We start from the raw sequence: 24061 nt of genomic DNA, 5'->3' as shown, positions 1-24061 counted from the left end.
AAAGCCCTTGCTGCAGACTGTGAGCCGTGGAATTCCTTCTGCTTCCCCACTACATTCCAGTGGGTTCGTGTAACACAGCTCCAACAGATCACAAACTTCCCAGTGGCAGGAGAAACTCAAGATCACAGACAGGAAACTTCACTTTTCCAGAGTTTCCTTGAACAAAAAGAATTCGTTCACTAGAGGCACCTGAACTCGGTGCCTTGTTCTCACCAAGAACGCCGGGCCATGCTGCTGCTGCATTTAGGGCAGGATTCTGCATATCCCCACGGAATGAAGCTGCTGTTGCAATAGGTTCCTCCTATTGCAGATGAGCTGGATGCAAAGCAATAGGGTAGATTCTGTCGTCTTTGCCTCTGATTGGCAGCTCTCAACATAATTCTACCTAAACATCTTCAAAGAGCAGCAAGCACGAGGGGGAAGTGTGGTTAGCTCGCCGAACCTTTCACTTAGTTGCAAATGCGATAGGGAGTTCATATTCACAGAAATATTTCCCAAACCTTGTTCTCATTTTTAGCACTCCACGCTGACTTCAAGTTTTACTCAAATGTTGGATAAAACTGATGATAAGGGTTAGATCCAGAACTCCAGGTGTGCCTAAATATGTGCAGCACTGAACTTAGTGTTTGGTTTATATTCACACAACAGCTTAGATCAGAATCATTGATTCTGGGCATTTCACATACATGAGCTTCCCAGTCAGATTCACAGAATGAATATATAGAAATAGTAGAGATTTCTTGTAAGAAATCAAGCCCTTTTCTTTCCCTTATTGCTAAAACAGTGGGCAAGTTTCTTGAAGAACAAACACCGGATGTCTCCCCTCTCCTTTGTCTTGCCAATAGATCATATTTTCCCTCAAATCCTGGCTCCAAATACCCCCACACTAAGACACCGCACACAGTATGAAAAAATCAGGCCTTCTAAACAAGCAAACAAAAAGTTTGAAAGTGTTAAATAGAAAACTCCGCTTCATTCTGCTGTCCTTTAAAATGGTTACTGTGGATGATAGAAATAACTGTTTGTCAATGGAAAAAAATTTTATGGGGCAAAATGTTTCAGCCTAAATTATTCAGCTAATGGTTATTACCTCTGCAAAATGGCATAAAGAGCCGCGCGATGCTGCTCTGGCTGAAGCAATATTGCGGCGGTACCTACAGAAGTAGTGTGAAATGTCTCCCCCAAGACACCGCTCAGAACTTCAGCTTTCTTGGAGAAACAGCCGCTGCAGAGGCACTCGCACGGTGGATTTGAAGAGCTTGATTACACTCTCGCATACGCCGCTTTTTCACTTTTGGCAGGAAGTTACGAGCTGTCTACACGAGCTCTGAATTTTATTTGCAAGGTTCTGCTGCTGGTTTTAAACGCTGTTTCTTGCAATGCTTGTTCTTACTGCCGGTTGGAGGTGTTTTCTGCTTTGATGGACAAGATGCTGGGTATGTGCTTCCTTCTAACGGCATAATTTACAGATTCCTCAGCCTTCTTGGCATATCAAGCGGGAAATGGCTTATTGTGCACTCTGTGTATGTGCACTAATTTTGGCAACCTTCGCACTCAGCATAAGGGATGTAGGATGCCTTTGGCTGCGTGCCCTCCTCAACCCCTAAAAAAAGGCACCTTGTCAGTGGTTGGCAGTGCTGTCAGAATAGGAAGTTTGTGTCTCAGCTTTATTGAAATGGCTTTGGCTGGGGGCGGCCTAGACTGGGCTATGGATGGCTGCTCTGCCCGAACCCTTCCCCTGCTGAGCTGCTGCAGCTCCAGGCGGGTCAGGGGAAAGCCTGTTTCTTGCACAACTCAACATACACCGTGTTCTTCTCCACTGCATTTTCTGCTGCTCCTTTCCTGAGCAAACCTCTGTTGTACGACACACAGTTGTGCCTCCCATATTGTCACATAAGCTTCTTCTAACTAGCTCAGGACAACAGCTTTTCCTAGGTGCATAACTTCCTTTTCCACCTACACTAATACTTGCTGCTTAAACAGCAGATGGAACAGCACGTTGCGGGGAAGGAGGGCTTTGACACAGCTTTAAATCCCACACAGACAATACTGTTTTCTCTCCCTCTGTGCTAGCCCAGGCAGAGCCTCCTCCCTTTGTCCTCATTAGGAGTGTGTGGGCGCTGCTCTTCCACCAAGCCTCTGTGTGCCAGTTCTGGCAGTTCCGTATCACCGGCGATGCCAACAGGTTTCACAGCACCCTCTGGCCGTCCCTCTGCCACCACAGCAAGAGAACAAAAAGATGCTGATCACAGTGCATGGATATGATATTTCACACTGCAGCTCAAACAATTACCCTCCAAAGCTCCTTCACCTATATATGCACACACGTACATGTACATACATGTGGCTTAGTTCTTGGATGGAACAGTCATCTATAGCACTAACATGTATTTGACTACTATGCTATAGTAAGAGATCCACAGGGCAGGACTCATCTGGAAAATCCTTATCTTAGCTGATCTAAACTTGGAAGTGAAAAATCTGCCACTGGCAGAAGACCTCATTTTTTTGGGAGTTCTAAGCTTCTGTCATCCGTACATATTTCTTTGTCACCAAGCATTTCTAAAAAACTTAAGCCAAAGTGTAATTAATACTCTTCTGTAGACCACTCATGGGCCATTTACCATAGTTTCACAGCATAGCAGTGAGCTATAGATCATCCTTTCAGATCCATTAGAAAGGATTTAGCGGTTTGGTAGTTATGAACTTTGAAGGGGACAGGTATGGTCAAACACCCCTGCTCAGCATTACTAAGCAAAGTGTTTAAGATTGGGAAATGTTAATATTAGGAATACATATATCACCACAGAACCACTTTCTCTAGTGACTGATCACGTACCATGACACTGTCACAATCTGTTTCAAAACTGATTATGCCATTTTTTATCCGTGACAGAGATCAAAAGATGTAACAAAAATGATAATAGTGATTACAGAGTAGCTGAAAGCAGAAGTTATTGTTACAGTAAGGATCGAACAGCAAATTATTTTCCTGGAGCAGTTAACGAGACTTCTGAGAAAGATCAACACCACTGTCAAGAGATTTCACTTTTTTGACATTGTAATGGAAGAAATTGAGATAGGAACTGCTACAGTTTTAAAGCTGATATGTAAAAAAATACAAAGCCTATTCATAAAAATTTTTAAAGTAAAAAAATTCACACTCACAGCCCAAGGTCAGCAAAAATTTTCTTCAGCTGTGGTCAGACAATCACTGGGGAATTAATGTGGTAAGTTAAGAACTATTTTCCTATTATTACCACCTATTTAGCTGAAGAGCTAAATAAAGAAGTAAACATGAAAAAAGGATGTAACCCACAAAGAACAAATGCAAATTCCTAAATTCAAGACCAACCATGTTTACAAGTGCTGAGTGGAAGACACAGGCCGGTCCCTGTTCTGCAGAAAGAAAAAGGCAGAGATTATAGAGAGACAAAAGCAGAATTTGAACCAAAAGCTGGATAAACTACACGGGAAACCCAAATAGCGGTTTAGCTGCAAGCCATGCACACCATCGCATTTCCCACTCACCTCTAACTGTATTAAGCTTTAGAAACTACACTTGAGGAAAAAAGTTGACTCATTCCAGCAGTGAGAAAGATCAAAGTACCAGACTTAGAAGTTAAGGCTGAAAGATCTGGGGCTGCGCAGACTAGAGAGGAGATGGATAAAAGAGGGGATAACAGCCTTCAAAGTACATAAAAGGCTGCTGCAAAGGAGAAAAGGAATAAGCAGGTTTTGCATGCCTATTTGAGGGAGAAGTAATAGTAATGGGCTGAATCCGCAACAGGGGAGAATTAGATTAGACATAGGGAACGTTCTGTAAAACTAAGGATAAATAAACCCTGAAATACCTTGTGTAGGGAGATGGGGAATCTCTGTCTTTGGAGATTTTAAAGAATGTGTTGGTCAAACATCTGACACAAATTATCCAGGTTTAATTTCTCATGCCTAGGAAGCTGACTAGCAAAACCTTCTTGATGCCTGTCCAGTTTTGGTTCTTGTGACGAGGACACTGACGTGTTTTGTGAAATAAATGCAGCCCTTCTGAAGCTTTGGGTCTAGCAAATGGAATTGTAGTGGACCAAGCCCAGGAAACAAATTATTCATGGAAAGGATGCTAAAGATACAAAAATGGGCTGCATAGGGACATGGGAGAAAGCAGCCTCTTCACTTAAGGGTGCTAAAGGACCAAGCTTGTCCCAACAAGAGACATTCCGGTTCCAGGATTCCTTTCCTTCGGAAAAGGATGTCACTGAAAGGCATCTGTAAAGAATCACCCCCAAGAAGAGCAAGACCTGTCATGTTACTGTCTCAAAAAACATTTCTATGGTGTTGCTTCCCTCCTCCCCCATGCCCTGCCTGTGAATTTGAATACATTATACAAGCTGGCATGACAAGGGAGCATTAATGGACCATTTACCACCTGAGAAGTGCATTAACAGGTCATTAATGCATACCCTGCAGCGTTCTGCTGTTAGGACTCACTAGATATTTTGTATTTCTAAAAATATTATTCTTTTTTCTTAAGTAACCAACATTTTTTCTTCCTTTTTTTCCCCTTTCTTCTGAATAAATATTTAGGTTCTAGGGGAATAACAATTCATGAAAAGAGAATGGAAAGACAAGGTAAAATAAAAGCAGCGGTTTTCTATTACCCTGTGGACATAATTCTCTCAGCTGATGCCCACAGGAGAACATGTCAATTCTGTGAGCTCAGCTCTTCTCACAGGAGTAGGAGAGTTTCACAGAAGCTTCAGCTGGGATACTAATGGCCTTGATTAAGCAGATTGCCCAGAAGAAAGGTTGAAATCAGTTAAGGTGAGCGCTCTCCATCTCCGAGTCGTTACACGGAGAACTCGAGGTGCCTAGGACTTCATACAAGTAGGAAAAAAGATAACTCAGTACCTGAGCTTGCCATGGGATTAGTCCTTGTATGGAGGAGAAAACGGATGGAAAGGTCTCCAGAGTCCTGCTCGCAGTGAAAATGGTGCTTTTTGAACACGCGAGGCACTGTTGGGTTGTTCAGCGCTGAAACGAACAAAAAGAATGAAGAGTCAACAAAAAGTCATTACTGTAATATCAGAGATGACAATGTTTCTCTTCCGCACCATCTTTCACTCTTGTCTATACAAGTTTGGGAATGAAAAAGTAGGGTTTTAATACCATCAGAGAATTTCCTGTTCTGTCAGAAATGTGTCTTTTGCCAAATGAATGCAGATGTTCGTGCCAGGACAGGAGTACTTTGTAATTGGAAAACAGTTGAAAATAGAAAAAAGGAAGAGCCTTCCTAGCATGCCTTAAATTACCTGGAATACTTGAAACACAATCAATTGTATTCAGCTACGCTGAAGTCTTTTGCTTGATGACTTCTCAGCCTGACAACAATAGGTTGGAATTTCAACAAAGGAAGCAAGTACTTTTCTAAAGATAATTAGTCCACTTTGTTGTGCTCTGAAGATGTTTTGGAAGAGGACAGTACCTGTTTCATTCTAATGTGTTCGCTAAGAACAAAAAGCAGTAAAAGACACCAGAAACTTTTAAAATACATGCTGAGCGTTCTCCACTAGAAAGGGGAACTGATTCTGGGATTTGCTCAGCCAAAAAGGTTCACCGAGGCTGGAAAACAGGCAATGTTATTTTTTTTGGAATTCTTTATGATCACTGGTAAGCTTTATTTTTCGTAAGTAAGTGGAAATATTGTAAATCACAGGTAAAGACTGTGCAAGATGAATGTTTCAGTTACTGAAAATATTGATATGGGTCCTGATTGCTATGGCAAAATAACTGCACATATGAAAGAGGCCTATGGAATTGTTGAGTCATATAGGAGAGGACCAAGGACAAGAAGAATGATGTAACTCAAATTTCACTAAGCTTCAATTCCATCAGAGAACTGAAAACAAACAAAAAGCAAGCAAACAAAAACACCCCACAGAAAACCTAAGAGTGAAGGAAACAAACACAGAAAACCAACTAGCAGGTCCAGCCTTGCTCCAATTAGCAAATTAACAAGTCAGCTTCAGCATTTTCCCTTCATGTACTTCCTTCAGCGGTGCCTGAGAGGGTATCTACAGATGATCTTTATCTGCTGCTTTTCTTTGAAGTACAACCACACAGGTCAGAAGATACCAGCCTGGTACACCTCCGAGCTCTATCACATACAGCGCTCAAAGAAAGCAGAGATGAAAAGGTTTTTTATAGCAGTTTGGGAGCCAGAAAGCAACTCATCAATGCCAGCGCTAATGAACTGAGCACTGATTGTAACGTGAGGTCAAAGGTCAGGTTAAGTACTTATGTCGTATTCGCGCACTACCAGGGGAAATGAAAAAACAGGTCAGCGTCTTCCTTTCTCGGGAGTTTTGTGGCTCTGTGTCCAGGTACTTGCATATGAGAGAAAGAGACAGACTCTCATGTAAACTGAACCGAGGTCTCATTAAGATGTTATCTAACCTCGACTAAATAGCCCAAATGAAATATGTTACTGCATCTCACTCCATCTGCAGGGCATTATTACTGAGTTTGTAGTGAATAACTATTTATTATTTTCCTAATTTTCAGCCACAGCACAGTGTATTTGAGCATAACAACCTTCCAGAGAATTTGGGCTCCAGGATATATGACTGTCTTTTAAAATAAAAAGCACTGGTAATATAGCGAGAGGAACAGGCCGGCTTGCAGCCCACGGAGTTTCAAGATGAAATGGTGGTTGAACAGACCAGGCTAGGGATGGCTTTTAGTTTGAGCTGAAAGGAATGGACGTGGCAATAATTCCACATTACCTATTGAACGTTAATTTCAGAGACATTTTTTTGCTGAGTGTTTCAAAGGACAAAATTTGAATTCTCATTTCCAGAGAAGGCGAAGGCATTTACAGCAATTGCTTTTGTGTAATTGCTGGAGTACAGACTGTGTGCAGGGGCATAGGACAATGCATCTCATAAGGAGTCAAAGACAAATGACTTAATATGAGACCTACAACACTAATTATATACATCTCTCTATCCTAAAGGGTTTTATTTTGTTATAGTTGCTTTTAGAGCCATTAACAAAATGGTGCATTCTATCTTTGTTAGTGTGGGGGCATGTGCAAAGACTGCATATACACCTAAAGCCTATTTTTATATTGAATGAGTCCTAAAATGGAATTCAAATCCAGTTTGTTTCCATTACAGTGCTGTGATCATTACAAGTTATTATTTTTAAAAAAATATTGATAATCATATTTATGCATGGAAAGGGTTTGTAAGAAGGGAATAGAATTCATATTAAAAAGGTGAATTAGGAAACATTTACAAAGGAGCAAGCAAAGAATGAATCTGGCTACAAATGCATTATCTCCTTAGCAACACAAATCTCAGCCTAAGCTTTCCCTTTAAACTTAAGTTCTGTTGGCTACAAAAACAAGACCTCTTCTGCTTCCATGCTGAAATTGATACTCTTGGCTTCTCCATCCTGGTGGAAATGTGTAAAGATTTGCCTGCAAGGATGGGAAATAATGGCTCAGCTGAGAGATGCAGATCATCACCATCATTCCAGGAGGATCCATGTCACCAAGCAAGTCTGTTGAGCTAATGGATGTAATGAATTATGGGAAAATACTCCTGCTACTCTGAAGTCCAAGGAGACAAGGATGGCTCAGAGGCGTTCAGAGAACTACCAATCGAGTACAGAAAGTTTGATATTAAAGGGATGTTCTCTGCTTTTGCTGACAAAGGGTCAGTGAAGGGCTACTTAGGAGATCAGTTGCCCACATCATGTCTTTGAGCAAGAAATCCAGAAGAATGGATGAGCTGCACAACTATGGCATAAACATTTACCATATGTAACTGCAGGGCCTTCAGAATAGGTCATAAACATCAAGCCAGACAAGAATTACTGAGAATAACAATCAACGTAGACTCTTTGTTCTCTTAATCCTTATGGTATAACTTTGTGTTCTCCCAGCTACTTGGCCCTTCAAAGCAGAAAAGGTAATTGAATTTCAATCATATCATGGTCTGATTCAAAATAACTGATAATGGCACTCACTTCAATATTGCACAGCGCTGATTTCTATTCTGGGTGCGGTGTCTGTTCTTTGCTGTAGGAATTTCCATATGCACCTTGCCCTGAATTTCAAAGAATAAGTTTGTCTAATGGAGCTGAACACTGGGATTTTTCCTCCATGACTTATGGGTGCAATTTGAAAGGGGAGGGGGAAAGTAACATGTAAATGAAAAGCACGTACACCACTATGTGATGACAAACAGCTCTTGCAATTTGGTTAGCTATAGCTTGTTCTTCATTCCCAGAGGCACTAGTCACTTTTATTATGAGACGACAGCTGAGTTTTACTCTCAAGATTGTGCAGATTTCTCACCCGACTAACTCATGACTCTATATTTCAGGTAAGAGAGCAACACAAGCTGGGGTATATATATTTCTTCTCATGGCTGTTGTCCCCTGTCATTCTTATGTTGATTTCAATTTCTTAGCCCCAACACTAATTTCTGTTTTCTCAATTTATTTACTTGTTTGTTTGGTTTTTAAAGCAGATGTTACATCAATCTTCATGTCTTCTTTCACAGTGCATCTCATGCACAATTACGCCGTGTCCATGAACTGACCTGACTGGTGTGCGGATCAGCAGATCTCCGCTTCCTTGTTTTCCTTACTATACCTATTCCTCACATTGTAAGTATCTGGAAATGACATGTTCTGTGTTACTGCAAGCAGACAATTTGCTGTAGTATGAGAATTACAGGATGTGGGACACTATTAGTGACATTTATCAGCAACAATTTATGCAAGTTAAATGATAGAGCATGGACTGCAGTTCAGAAGCTCAATTACCAGCTCTGGTGCTGGTCTGCAGGGTAACCTTGGGCTGCTTGTTGCCCTCTGGTGTTTTAATTTTCCGCATGTTATTGGGCAAATTACGCTACTTTGTGAAATCTTTGAATCACTTGTCTTCTATATGAAAGGCTGGATGCCTAGATCATAGTCTCTATTATTTTAAACATGCTTATAAACATCTGGCAGGGAGATATTTCCTATATCATTTCAAGAGAATAGCTTTGATTTCTGAGTCCCTGGCTTTGAATCAGATTGGTACCATCATCCCTACAACTTTGTTTCCACAAATGCTGACGTCCTTTTTTCAGGGCTATCAAACAAGCATTGCTTCCCTTCACTGCTTTTGCTTAATAAAAGAACTATGAATTAAGCCCACAATCCACATCTGCACAGACAGGTCAAGAAATCAGAAAACTTGGCTAAACACCAATGCCAGATGGAACATGTAGTTAGCAATGAGACTGCATAAAAAAGCTGTATTAAAACTTAAATCACGACAGTTGTTTTTCAGGGTTGCTAAGATTATCTTTAAATATTGCTGCTGTATTTGGCTATGTCAATTACTGTTAAGACAGGCTTTGGAAACTTCAAGGTCCCCAAAGCGAAGAGTAGGTTGAATCCTTTCCAGAAATTTTGCTTCCCTGATTAAAATCTCTGCAGGCTTCCCACACAGTTCATGCTCTGTTCACCAGCTCACAATATTAAGAACATCTATGCCTACGAAATCATTTCTATCTAGTAATGTACATGGTTTAGGTCATTTTAGCAATAAAATTCAGACCCCATATTACTCTTGTAAGGCCACTTGTAAGACATAAGACCATCTCTCCATGTTACAGGTTTGGGATCTAGTTTAAGAGGAAAAAAAACATTTTCAAGTAGATCGTCTGCTTGTCAGGTGAGAACATGGTTTGCACTTTACCCATGGCAATTTTATTTATTTATTTATTTCACAAAATCTTCCTTTGGTAACCTTACCATGTATAAATTCTACGCTTTTCCCTTCTCAATTTTATGTCTTCAACTTTCCATAATTTCTCTCTTTTCCCCTACAAAGAAACGACACTCAAGCAAGAACCACTTTGGCAGAAAATTCCAATTTTATGTCAAATACTAGTGGGTACTTGATGGGTAACAAAGCTGAGTTTTCACAACGTAGTTTTTATATGTTTAGAAACCTGCATACACAGTTAAATACACACGGAGACTGGACACTTTCTCTCTAAAAAGAAATAAAAATTGAAGTCTGTAGGTGGCTGGTTGTGATTAAGTTGTTCATATTTCCTCTCTCGTCTTCCCTCTTTCTATATTTTTTGCAAAAAACCAAAAAATACATAATCTGTTTGGAACACATGCTGGCCAAGAGCTGCACTACGCTCATCTGTGGAGGCAGCTGCTCGCCCACCCTTCTGTCTGCAGAAGAGAGAAATACAGAGGCTCAACACAATTCTTCGTTTTTCCAGAGTGCTTGTCTGCTTAATCAAAATCCGCCACTGCTGCCAACTGCCAGCAGACCTATGCTTTATAAACGTTGTCGTTCAACAGGCGCTAATGCTGTATGTTATCTTTAAAATAATAACTTTCATCTTGAGCAAAAATGAGATTTTATGTGCAAGAAGGAGCACACTCGCTAATCACAGAATCCCAGAATGTCAGGGATTGAAGGGACCTGGAAAGCTCATCCAGTGCAATCCCCCCACGGAGCAGGAACACCCAGCTGAGGTTACACAGGAAGGTGTCCAGGGGGTTGGAATGTCTGCAGAGAAGGAGACTCCACAACCCCCCTGGGCAGCCTGGGCCAGGCTCTGCCACCCTCACCATGAAGAAGTTTCTTCTCAAATTTAAGTGGAACCTCTTGTGTTCCAGTTTGCACCCATTACCCTTGTCCTATCATTGGTTGTCACCGAGAAGAGCCTGGCTCCATCCTCCTGACACTCACCCTTTATATGACTACACACAAAACCTTAGTAAAAATATACGGAGCTTTTTCAGGCAGATCAGGAGCACCTGAGAACAGCTCTTTTCCAGCAATCCCTGCTTGAACTATGAGACTCGATTACCAGCTTCAGGTTTGGCTGCAAAAATTCCAAAGACTTCAGAGTGATTTACAAGTATCTCCATAGAGGGTTAGCACAGGATTTTAAGTTTCAGTCTCACCTTGCAGATGGAATAACAACGCTCAGTAAACAAAGAAAAAGCCAAATCCCACCAATTCAGAAGGTTTGCATTTTCCTGTTAGTGCTTTTAGATTTCCTTTGGTCTTCAGTCTCTTAATTGTAAATTAAGTCTGAGCTTAGCAGGTTTTCTCTGTGAGAAATAGCTCTAAGTTTTCACCTGTGACTAGGACTGGCCTACAGTTGAAGATTAGTTAAAATACTGTTGGAGCTCATTTTTAATTTCTGCTGTGAATTTCAGACACAGACCCGGAAGTTTCTTTCCAAATTGGTGGCTTGAGTTTTTGCAATTTTTCTTCAATAAGATGGCTAAGTGACTAATTCAGTTAACTGCATGATCACATGAACTGTCAACTCTGAGCCTCTGAGGGCACTTTCCTGTATTCAAACCAAAGGGGTATGGAAAAATACCTTGTTTGTCCTTACGATGAATTCTGCCATTTATGTGAACTGGAACAGAATTCAAGAAATGTGGCATGTCTAAGTCTGAGGAACAGCTGGGAAAAATTGCATAGTAGTTGCCAATATCAATAATTTATCATTAATTGGTTCCACGGCCATTTCTGGAACAGTCATGCCGAGCAGCTGTGCAACAGGATGAAAATGTTATAGGGCGTGTTAAATTCTTTACTGCTCTCCTAGAACTGCCCCAAATATTTGTGTATTACCCACTTGGCTGCAGCTATTTTTCTTTGACACACAAACATTATTACAAAATACAATGAAACAACAACAAAAGCAGCAAAAAGAAACAAATCCATGAATTTGTGTTCACCACAAGTACCTGAAGACAGAAATGGAGGTGGAAAACACTCTAACCATAAATCCATTTTGCAGCAATTCTACAAATAGATACAGTTTCTCATTAGAATTAAACGTGGCTTTGGAAACCTGCCTGCTTGAATATGTGGGGGCTGAATCTACTTCTGTTTTGATATCGTATGTTATCAATTAATTTGACTGAACTTTCTGGGCAAGTTATTAAGTTCCCATGCCACATCCTCATTTTCTGTAAAATAGGGCCAACAGTATTAGCCCCAGCACTTTAAAAGCAGATCAAGGATTGTATATAACTATGAATAATTCACAAATCCTGGTTGAAAATTGCATGCCACCATTTTCCTTGTATCTGAAAACCTCCAGCTTCCCTTCAGTGTCATTAAAAGAAGACTTATTCCAATATATTATTTTATAAAAACAAAATAGACAGCATGTAAGATAATTATTTGCCTACAGTTATAGCTGGACTGCCATTCTCCTTGTTTTCTAAAAGGAATCTGGTTTTGAAGGTGACCTGCATTACTGCAGTGTTAATAAAAATGCACTGTGTGTAATTGGTTATTATTTTATCTCTAAGCATATTCAGTCGTTCAAAAGGTTTTAGTATTCTCAAGGGGAGCATCACGCCAGTAAGAGAAGACTCTTTTTCAGGAAAAGAGGGGGTCAAATCTTTCCCCAAAGTACAAAGTCCCTATTGATACTGATGTATTTAAATGCTGCATAATATATTTCGTATTCAGATTGTTATAATACCTTAGACTTTGCCACATATTTTATGTTTTGCCACACGAATAACTTATTTTCCTGTCACTGTAGACAGAGGTGCCTTCTGAGATCCCACTGGCCATAGTTCAGGCAAAATCCTTCTCATGAAAAAGAATTGCTTAAAAATAATGCTGAGCTGGTGAAAAGTAATTTAATCTTTAAGAAAAAGTGCCCAACCATTTGCATCTTTCTTGTTTTGCTTTCAGTCACGCTCTCTTGTACTCCCAGAAAACTTGGGATTTGTAAGCAAAGGCATCTCATTTTTTAGTGCTTAGTCTTAGAAGTGCAGTACTACATACAGGATTCTAGGGTTATGGGGAGGACAAAACACCTGGGTTTCCAATATTTCCCAGGAGCAATTTCATGATGAAATGTAAGTAGCTATGGAAACCATCTCTTTTGTTTCCTGTACAATAGCCTAAATTTCTAAAAGCTTCCACTCATAGAGAAAGACGCCACTTCTCTACCATCGTACTACTGCAGTAACTTTTTCCACTGATACACCATGTTGTGTAAGGATATATACAGCTTGGCTTTGTAATGAAAGAAAGATCTGCATCCCATTTCTCAGTAATTATCTCTTCCCTTATAGTCTACCAGGATGGCATCAATCTTCTGGGTCACTTTTGCCCTGTGTTGGGGACCAGAGAGGCCACCAGAAGTGGCCACTGTCTGACACCTCCCTGCACAGCACCCGAAACGTGGCAACTACCCACAGGATTCAGACACAGCTCTCACCACAAAATTAATTTAGATAGCATCATGTACTGTCATTATTAATAGATGGCATTTAATAGATCAGCAACAGGAGGAAGTTATGTCTTTTCTGTCTACATTCCTTGGCCAGGAGTGATTTTTAGTCCTAGTTGTAAGTTTTGTTATTTCTTTGCAGCGTGTGATTATGTATTTAACAAGCCTCTGCTGTAAATGAAATCTGCTGATTCTACGGAAAACATCCAGCTAAGCATGATTAATAAGGTAACAGAGAATGCAAAACGTTTTAGTTCAACTAGCACATTTACCTTCCATTCTTTTACACAGGCTTTCATATCTATAGGGGAAAAGTCTCTTCAAAATGAGAAAAGTCTTAAAAAGAAATACAGTGATTTCTGTGGGGCAATAGATTTTCTTCATCTGATTTGTTCCCTCCCCAGCATATTTTGTTCTTATCTAAAAATTCCTCTTGAATATCCCATTTAGTTTTACAACATGCTTGGGAATCCTTTGGAACAGTATATACTTTATAAATGCAAGATAATACCCAGTGTTTCCAGCCTTCTGCATCTAACTAACATTCATCCAAAAATGTAAACAGATTGAAAATTTTGTCATAAATGCTGCATTCCTTTCCCCAGCGTTCCATAACATTTGAGTGGGGAAGAAAAAGAACTGATCTAACTACATTTGCTTATGAGTAGGTTACACAGAGCTCATTAAATCATGTGCGTGAGCTGGATGCCAAACATTTATGTCTATTGCAAAATTAATTCAGAAACAGAGGGAATATCCTTACACATTTAGGGCTCTGGGCACCAGGGTATTTGGTTGGGATATGTGAACCCTGCCCAGTCTAGAATAGAGTCAATAACAGAAAGCCAATATTCTCAAGTAATACTTGAAATCTTAGGAGAGCCAGAAAGTCTTCCAGCACTTTCTTGGTTTAAGTCACTTGATGACAGCTTCATTTCTAGCACGTTCAGATGTCATACAAAGTGTGATTTAACTTTCTGGAATGATCTTTCCAGGATAGGGTCATTTTTTTCTCATTTCTTTAGTGTATCAAAATTTAGTGAATAAATTCCTCTCCTTTCCTCTGTGGACACACACTACATAAGGTTAGCAGATGAAAAAGACTGCTTTAAACAGAACATAATGACACTTTCAGAGACCCCCGAGTCATTCCAATCCTTGCAAATAAAAAATCTCATGCCTTTGCAGAAGAACTCTGGTTTCTTATAAAGGCTTTGACACACATATAAGCCTAGAATGTGCCTACTATCAGTATTTACAAATGCAAAAAATGGCAAAACAGTTTCAATAGAACATCCCCACACACGCCCGTTATTAAACTGGCATTCAAAGACTTTTCAATAGGTAATATTCTGGCATAGCCATTAAACTGAAACCAGAATCTCTGTACAACACTGTTTTGCAGAAGGCGTATATTAGTGTCCTAGGGAGGTCTGAGAGTTTCTAGACCATGGCAGGAGGGGCTGGCCACTTGGGGACAATATCAGGCTGTTGTCAGAGGGTGTAGGGAGGCAACTGGGAAAGCTCAGGCCTCCTGAGAATTCAACCTGGCGAGAGGGGTCAAGGACAACAGGAAGAGCTTTTTCCAATACGTGGCAGATAAAACTAACAGCAGAGGCAACGTAGGCCCGCTGAGGAATGAGGTGGGTGCCCTGTGACACAAGATACAGAGAAGGCAGAGTTACTGGGAAGGATTCTCTAAAAATCCCACCTGTTTTTTGTGGAGCTTGGCAGACACGCTTAGAAAAGTCGAGGCTGAGTTTTCTGTGTGTGCGGCTCAGCTCCCCAGCACTGCGGTGTATCGAGGGCTGTCAGCTGGAAGCTTCTGGAAGGGGAAGGTTAGAAGTCTGCACACTCATAGATAAAATTAAAAAGTCCTGATCCCTAAAAACCTTCTGAAGATCATCAGGAACTCCATCTTGATCAGTTCCAAGAGCAGAGAGAAGCCCTCTCTCGATCGCTTGCCCGGCTTGGAAGATCTAACTTCAGCATTTCAAAACTTCAGCTGTGCTGCTTATGTCAGATACACCCAAAAAGAAAGATTAAAATCACAAACTTATATCCAGAGATGCACTAAGGATTCCTTTTCAAGTTAAACATGAAGGGGCTGGAATATTCCTTAAAAGATACTTTTGGGGAGGATGAGACAGGGTGTAGTGCTGGATACCGGTAAGAGAACTAGATGAACACATTTGGCAGCTGCTACAGGATATGAAGGGCTGGACTCACAATCCATAAAAAAAAAAGCTGTGCTGTAAAGGGCATCTATACCATGTTTTATATATATATATATATATAAATATATATATAAAAAAAATATATATATATATTAAAATATATATTACTGGATGGTGATGCATCTTGTATTTATTTCCTTGACACGCATCCAGCACAGATCCTTAGTCAAACTGATGGAGCTGGGTTTTTTTAATTAATTTTTTCAACTCATGGTCTTCAGATACACAACGGCACAGAAATGCATATTGCCACAATATGCTTGGAGCAAGAACCCTTTCTGGATTTACTTTACTGAGCAGCAGTTTTACAAAGCATTTCTAGGCCACATTACATGACCTTTTGCTACTTTAAAGGTATTAAATCTTCTGCAGCCTCTGAAATCCTGGCTTTTACACACAATATTTAGAACAGCTACTTGTTAGAAGGCATCATCAAATTGTCCTAATGCACCAAGACAGTAGTTGAGGATTCAGTGGAACCAGTCTTGCCTGCTATCAGGAAATCAAGTGTTTCTTTAAATCATGCCAAAAGGCAGTTCTCAGTTTGAATTCTCCAGCTTATTTTTCTTACTTTGAATGTTTGATCTCACTGGTTTAGCAAGGGATCACTTTCTTCTCCTGGTGTCATTCTCTGCAAGAAAATCAGGGAGGAAAGCCATCCCTCTGAATTTTTATTACTTTATCTGTTTCAGGACACTTGCAAGAGAGGTTGTGGGTTTATCGGTAGTGACAAACTATCTCAGGAAATGTGCAGAAGGTCAGAAGTCACCCCGGCATGTCTTCATATCTCATCTGAATTCTGCTCCCGTGCTTCTGTTGAAGCCTCCAGTGCAAAATCTCCTAACCCTGGAAATGGTTCAGCCACATTTCAAGAGTGTTTTTCAATCCGTCCTTTCCTCATAGTTTTACCTATAAGCCAACTTTGACCATTACCATTTTCTTTCAAGCCGCCTTTTCATCACTGTCTTGGCTGCAGTCTGACAGCTATTTTGCTTCAGCGCCTTGAAGAATCTTACCCCATACTGACCCCTTTACTTAAATTCAGTTCCTGCTTCTACTTTCACTCATGAATATTTAACTGCTGCAGTTTACACCTGCTGGATCTCATTTTCTGTCATTAAGATCATTCACGTTTACTGTGGGGAAAAGAAAATAAAGTGCTTTGTGATGTCAAATAATTCTCTGAAATGATTCTCCTTGCAGATCGAGTCCCACCGTATTCCTTTAAACCTCTGTTTGCACCATCAGGTCTTGCTCTGATGATCCCTTTAGTCAGCTGCCACCTTTTCCCACAACAGAGGCCCTTGGATAAACATTTCTGAGCATTCCTATCCAAATTAAAATAAACAGAAAACTCCCTTAGAGAGTCACCTTTACCGTCTGGATAGGGGTTAAATTCAGAGGCGGTTCTAAGAACTCAATTCAGCTCCCCTGGTGTTATCCATTTCTCTGTAGCTTTCCAGTATAATTCCCTTGAGTAGTCACAATTCTGGAGAATTAATCTGTTAACAAATTAAATTATTCCACTATTATGGCTCCTTCCTTCAGAGTACTGTCCTCCTTGGGGAGCTATTAAGGTCAGGAAAAATCTTTCAACTTGCCGTTCAACCACTTCTACTCTAATGTGCAAAGGATCCGCTGATAATCACTCTCCATTATGAAACCTGGACGTTTATCCTTTGTTTCCTACTTCTTAGGGCAGCTAGTCCACAGAAAGAGCCTTCCTCTTAACCCATGACAGCTCAGTTACTTTCCAAAGTTTTGATGATGAATCTTATTTGAAAGCGTTTTGGAAATCCATCTAATGCAGCGCAAACCAGATCGCCCTTCTCCTCGTATTTATCGATTCCATCAAAGAACTCTAATGGATTTGTGAAATATGAGTTCCGTCTACAATGTTGTCTCTTCCCCAGTATATTTATCTAGGTGCCTATCAGTTCCATTTATTACAGTCTTCCACCACTTTGTTCAGGACAAAAGTCAGACTTGCTGCTCTGTAGTTTCTCAAGGTTCTTCCAGACCCCTTTTAGAAGCAAAAAAAATCCTTGTTGTGGCTTTATATTTCCCAGCTTCCATTCATTACAATGACTACAGAGTTCATTTCAGATGTTTGGAAATGCTTAGTGCAGATTTTGCATTGTCACAACTGTATATGACAATTAATATTGCTAATAAGACAACTGGAATGTTGCCTGAAAACTCCCTCTTTCTCCCATGCTATTGCAGAAGGGGTTTGGTCTTGCCCGTTCCTGCACACTAATGCCAGCAAAGGAAACAAAACGGTCCGTTGCTTTATCACTTGCAGAGGAGCTAAAAAATAGAGCAAGGCTGATCCTTTACCAATGATTAAACAGTGTCTTGTGGTTGAACTGTAGCTATGATAGGAATTACATCCTTTACTTAGTCAAGTTGTGCCAATTTTGCACCAAAACGTACAAGTCTTGAAAATTTTGAAAGTTCTATAACTATTATAATTGTAAAAGATATCACGAGTTCTAACTACGCACACATCCTTTGTTTCAGGAGGATTTTCCTTCAGTCTTCAACAAGTGGAGACTTATTTTAAAATGGCATAAATTGTTTTAAATTAACACTTTCTTTCCATAAAATAAATCTGATTATGTGACCTATATTTAGATTCAGAGATAAAAACAGATTATGCAGGTACTTTGCTGTTGAATCTTGATTCTTATTTCCTTGTGATTGAACAAGAAGAATCATAATACATTACTGGTTCCAGTATATATTTCACTAAATCGAACTATAAAGTATATTCATATTGAGAAAAGGTGGCTTTTAAACTTCACTCTTCACATTAATGCACATAATGGACAGGGGTCAATGGAATTAACTACAATCACCAAATGCTGATTAGTAGTAAAATAACATCTATGGAATATGTTGGGGAAACTTGAAGCAGTTCTTCTAATATTAATTCTACCTTCAACTTTTCCATTACCGTAAAGAAAAATTCCTGCATTCTAGCACTGAAATGAGACCTGCTAACTCATACCTTTTTATAAAATAAGGATTTACAGTATTTTTGCAACATGTTGCAGAACAGAGCCTACTCCAAAACCAGAGCTCTTAAAACATTACAATAAAAAGGACAAGTTATGGTATTAGCCCTTAGGTGGTAATCAAAACTCCAGCCCTGTCCCACCATCACCATCAGAGACAATCCTGGTCAGAAATTCATCTCTTTCTCTATTTGTGCAAGTACCAAACTCAAATTATCACCTGAAGGTCATGAAGAAAGTCATCGGCAAGGAACAAAGTCACGACTTCTTGCTTTTTTTGAGAGATCGAGGCCCAATGAATACTGACATATCTGAGGACGTGGTGAAGAACTACAAGCCCAGCCCCATGAGCTGCAAAGTGTCTGAGTGCTTGACAATTCTTTCATACTCCAGAGGCTGGAATAGGCTGTGAATTTATGCTTTTTTGTTCCTATGGTAATTTGTATTGTCAGAGTTTTAATAACCTCATCAAAAACATGCATTCAAGAGCAATGTGGCACCTCTACATAATTTAACACCAAGCCATTCATAGCTTGTGGTACCATTTGAAACACTGCACAAGGAAATTAAAAACAAATAGAAAAAAATCATCACAAAACTGAAACCAATAAATATTTAGGTTGAAAAGGTGAGCAGTCAGTGGAAAGAAAAGAATATTTCCAGAGAAATGATGGAAGCCTCTAACACAATTATTCTCCCACCAACAGCAAGGTTGGCCAACATCAGCAGTAATGAGACCACAACTATGGTTTCATTTGCTTGTATCTGTGTGTGAAAAGACATTTTAACCAATGGCTTTTCAGAAATCAGTCTTGTTAGTCTTGCAGTACAAAGTATACGTGTTGCTTATATTTAGTTAAGGCAGGTTAAAAATACAGGCTACAACCTGCAGATTAGGACTACTACACATGACAAATGTTTTTGATTGCACCTTCATTAATATCAGTGGCATTTCATCACAGTGTAATTTGGTCCTGTATCTAAATTTCCTCAGTGTCCCAATACACTATCAAATGACTCGTATCATTTATTTGGTAGCTTCACATGCTGTTTGTGCATCATTTACAGGAAGAGATAATTATGTTTCAGCTCTTCAGTTTATTTTTCTGCTTGATCTTTATTGCAGTTTAGAAGTTTTTCTAACTCTCGTGCCTTAATAAGGGATGGAAAAGGGACTTCAATGAATAATTATTTTTCTGCTGCTGCTATGGTATGATACATAAAAACGGCAGCACCTTCGACTTCCTTAAATTTTTACGCTGTATGAAGTCAAAAGTCTTCAACAAATAAGAATCAAGTATGGCGTGAACTTGAATTCATTTCAATGCCTGACAGATGCACAAAGCGTTGAGGATGCAGAGTTCCCCTCTGAATGCTTCTTCTTCCTCTTGACTGGTTCTTTGCATCTCATCCCAATGTGTATCGTAGCCTTTCTTCAGCCACAATCATATCATAGCTGCTATTTTAGTATATAAGCATGGGTTTAGTCTTACTGAAAACAAGTCAACAAATATTTATTTATTGCCCCAGCTGTCACTTGCAGCTCGTATATATAAAACTGGCACTGATCCTTCTGGCTTCATATTGCTACTGAGTAAGAGAGGAGAACAGCTCAGGAGGTAAGTGCTTCAAGGCCCAAATATACGTTGGTATTTTCACGGAATGGACAAGACATTCAGTGGATTTGCAGAAAATCTTGTAGGAGAGACTGGTAAAAAATCCTACAAGAAATCTGATTTCTTGTAACACCGTGATATTGGGGTTGGTGGGTAAAAGCTCCTGCACCAGCAAAAGTGTCTCAGCCAAACCAGCTCCTCCCTGCTGGAGTTGCTCCGATGACCAAATCGTTTATTTCTCCAGAGACTGAAGAGCTCACAACCTGAAATGCCTCATAAAAGAACTTCTTAGGACCAGAACTGTCTCACTGCTTAAGATACACTGTCATCCTAAGTAAGGTTCATTTAGAATTATGCACCTGGGAAACCTCTGATTACTGCATAATTCTAAATGAACCTCATATTAAGTGTTTATTTTTAGAGAAATATAATGATCAAAATTCAGAATAGCACAGTTACGGTTGTCACTTCATTTCAAGAGACATTAAAAAATAACCAAACTTAAAACATTTAAGGTTAACTAAGGAAAACAAAAAGATCTATACTGAATAGAGAAGCCTTGCATAAAAGTTGTGAATTGCCACAGGAGAACAAGTGATCTGATTTCTTTGATGGCCTTGTGATATGAGTGGGTGGGGAAGGCAGAAATACACAGAATAAATAAAGCACTAGAAAAGGTTTATACTAGGTTCAGTTTGCCAGGAAAGTTCCATTTACATCAATGGTGTCATCACCTATGGAAGAATAAGTGGGATTTGAGCATCATGGGAGGATGCAAAAAGAATTAAGTCATAAACGCTTCTGTACTGATATAGCAGGATCTTCTCAATGTTGTTTCATCAGCTCTTGAACACCACGGACTGCTCAGATATCCTTGATGCTGCAAGTCACAATCTATTCTTTTGCAGTTGTACGCTCAAGTCTACAAGTCTTGAAATAAGAGTTCTGTTGCAGCCATAACATTATTTTATCTTCCCTTGTTTTGTATTTTCAGGTATTTCCCATTACTACATCCTCCATAATAAATACTATTAAACACATTCCTATTCTTTACTCTCTTTTCAGCTACTGTAGCCACCAGCAGAGACAAAGGCTCTTTCTGCACCTCTCCAGAGCAGCAAAAGCTCCCGTTAGCACAGAGTGCAGCAGGATCAGTGAGTTGTGTCTTACTGGTGCAGGTGGGGAAGGCAGGGATGGCAAAGGTGGGAAGTTGGCTTTGCCCCATGATTCTGTGCTGGGAATGGTCCCAATACGGTTGGAGAAAGGAGCTGCCCTCCAGCATGGCACACTGAAAACAACTTAAACACAGCCTTTAGTTCTCTCACAGTGAGGCGAGACACGCCTGTAATCCAGAGATTTTGTTGTTCACTTTTACAAGCCATATTTCAGTCACAAACAAAGCCAGAGTTTTCTGAAGAAAATGAAATCCTATGAATAGCTCTGTCCAATTATTAAAAAAAAAAATCTTTGAAAATTTTGCTTACAGACATGAAAGAGAAATTTGACTTTCAGAACATCACATCTGGGGGGAACAATGAATTCCCGTTTCAAAGTGAAATGTCACCGAAGTTTTCAACAAAGGCTATCACAGCAAGTACAGCAATTTATTCAACATTCTAGAAACTGCCGAGGCAGAGCTGATGATAACATGGCCAGGTTTGCAATTCAATTTGTTTCCGTTCTTTTCATTTTTTAATTAAATCTTGATAGTTGTAGGACAGGACTACTTTTCTGTATCGCAAATGAACAAACTAAATTCAGATGCTCCTTTACCCTCACTGCTCACAGGACTTATTACAGAAGAACCACATGTGCGGCGTTTCATGACAAAGGGAAATACCTTGTACAAAGTGTCTCCTGTGAAATGATGGCAACTGATATTATTCCCTTTATCATCTGACTTCTAGCCAATTAGTAGCAAAAGATTGCAGGAGCTGATCAATTAGGTCCTATAACCTGCTTGAAGTTAAAAGGAATGCTAAAAAGAATGCAAAGGGGAGTGCTGATTTTCTCTACAGCAGCGAACATGCCATTAGCTACAGTAACCGAAGAAGATTTTCTCTAAAGCTGGTCAAAAATGAGTTGAAGCAGTTTTGACAGAAAAAAAACCCTCTAGATTTCTGCAAAAACTCACATTCAAAAAACTTCTATTTGAAATGCTCTGCTTTAAGTTAGTTTGGAAACAAAATACAAATGTTTGTTGAAATATTACGTTGCATTCTAGAAGCATCTTTCCAACAGCTCCATTTTTCAAGTCTGTGAAAATCTTCAAAATTGGCTGCCAGAAACTCGTAACTTTGTCCATTGGATTACTCACAAAAAAAACCCAAACATAGAAGGCAGTTGGAAAGTGTCAGAGGCACATTAAATCACTTTTGCAAAAGTGAATCATATCACTATAGTAATTAGATCACTGAAGACTCTTAATACACATACTGCGTTGTGTTACATTGAAGTTAATCTTTGCATTGACACCTGACTTGCTGCAAGGTCTGTAGAACCAAAATTATAAAAGAATGAACACCATAATGTGCTCATAATTGTTGTGCTAAGTCTTAATACAAGATGGGGTGAGAGATACAAGGAGCATAATTGATTTTACTCCAGGAAACAAAGATAGCATACAAAGAATCTGCTGCTATGATATCAATGGGAACAGTCATTAAAAGCTTATTAGTGGGAGAGGTCCAGGCAATAAGACACAAACACAGAACATTAAAGGAAATAAAGTTTGCCCAACAAGAGCAGTATGGTTTTATTTTCCTCACTGAAGTTTCTTCTATACTATAATATGATTAAGATAATTACCACACTGTAAATGTGAAACTTAAAGAGCCTATTCAGCAGGCAAAGGCAGGAGTTTAATGACGGCAATGAACCAGAAACATCTACGACTAAGACAGGCCTGGGACTCACCTGAACTCTGGCAAAGTTTGGTTCTACGAACACGAGTTGCACAACTTTTCCTGAATTATTCTTTCCTTCTGGTAACAATAGCATAAACCCCCTAAGAGCTCAGAAGGAGCCCACTCCACATGAGCACGGTGGAACGATGACATTCCTTTTCTCACCATAGGAGAAGTTGCAATTCAAGGCTGTAGAGGATCAGGGAGCTCCGAGCCAGCAGCAGCTCTACAGAAAGAAGCAAGTCTCTGATACTCCCTACTAGGAAGGAAATCCAGAAGCCTGTTGGATGTTTAAGGGTATACTTATCAACACATCAAAGAAATAAAATAGTTTATCTTCTACATAACGGGCAAAATAAAGACACAACAATATCACAAATAGGATTAGAATCTTGCAGTGTGGCTCCAGTGGCACAGCTACGGGAAATTTTTGTAGTTAACACTCATGAACACATAGACTTAGGAGATGGCACTGGTCTGTCTTCCCAAATTCCAGGGCAATTGAAATTGCCCTGAAATACAGCCTGTTTTCTTGAGTCCCATTCATCATGCTAGAAGTACAGTTGCAAGTTGTATTTTAACAACGAGTATTTTATGTCTTACAGTAATATCAGTGCTATGATGCAGAAGCACTTTTGGGAAGGCAGTAGTTTAGCACGGTCATGCGCAGGAAGAAGCATCAGAAATTACACCCAGATACAATAAACACGGACCAGCCTTCCCCCTCAAGTCGTGCAAAGCCTAAATTGGTGAAATTCAGCTTTACTTGGCTGTTTATGGGTGGGATTATTAACACTGATTATTATTAACGCAGCTGATGGGTGAAGGGTGGGGGTGGTTAGAAGGGATCTTGACTCTTGAACACAGGAACTGGGAATATGTTTCCTGTTTACCAGCAATGTGACTCTTCATATTCAACCATTTTTAATTTTGGATAGTACTTATTCTTCTGGTGATTGTTACTGTGGGCTTCAA

The sequence above is a fragment of the Streptopelia decaocto genome (assembly GCF_964273445.1).
Source record: "Streptopelia decaocto genome assembly, chromosome: 15".
Classification (NCBI taxonomy): Eukaryota; Metazoa; Chordata; class Aves; order Columbiformes; family Columbidae; genus Streptopelia; species Streptopelia decaocto.
The sequence above is the reverse complement of the archived record's forward strand: the minus strand, read 5'-3'. Positions refer to the sequence as shown.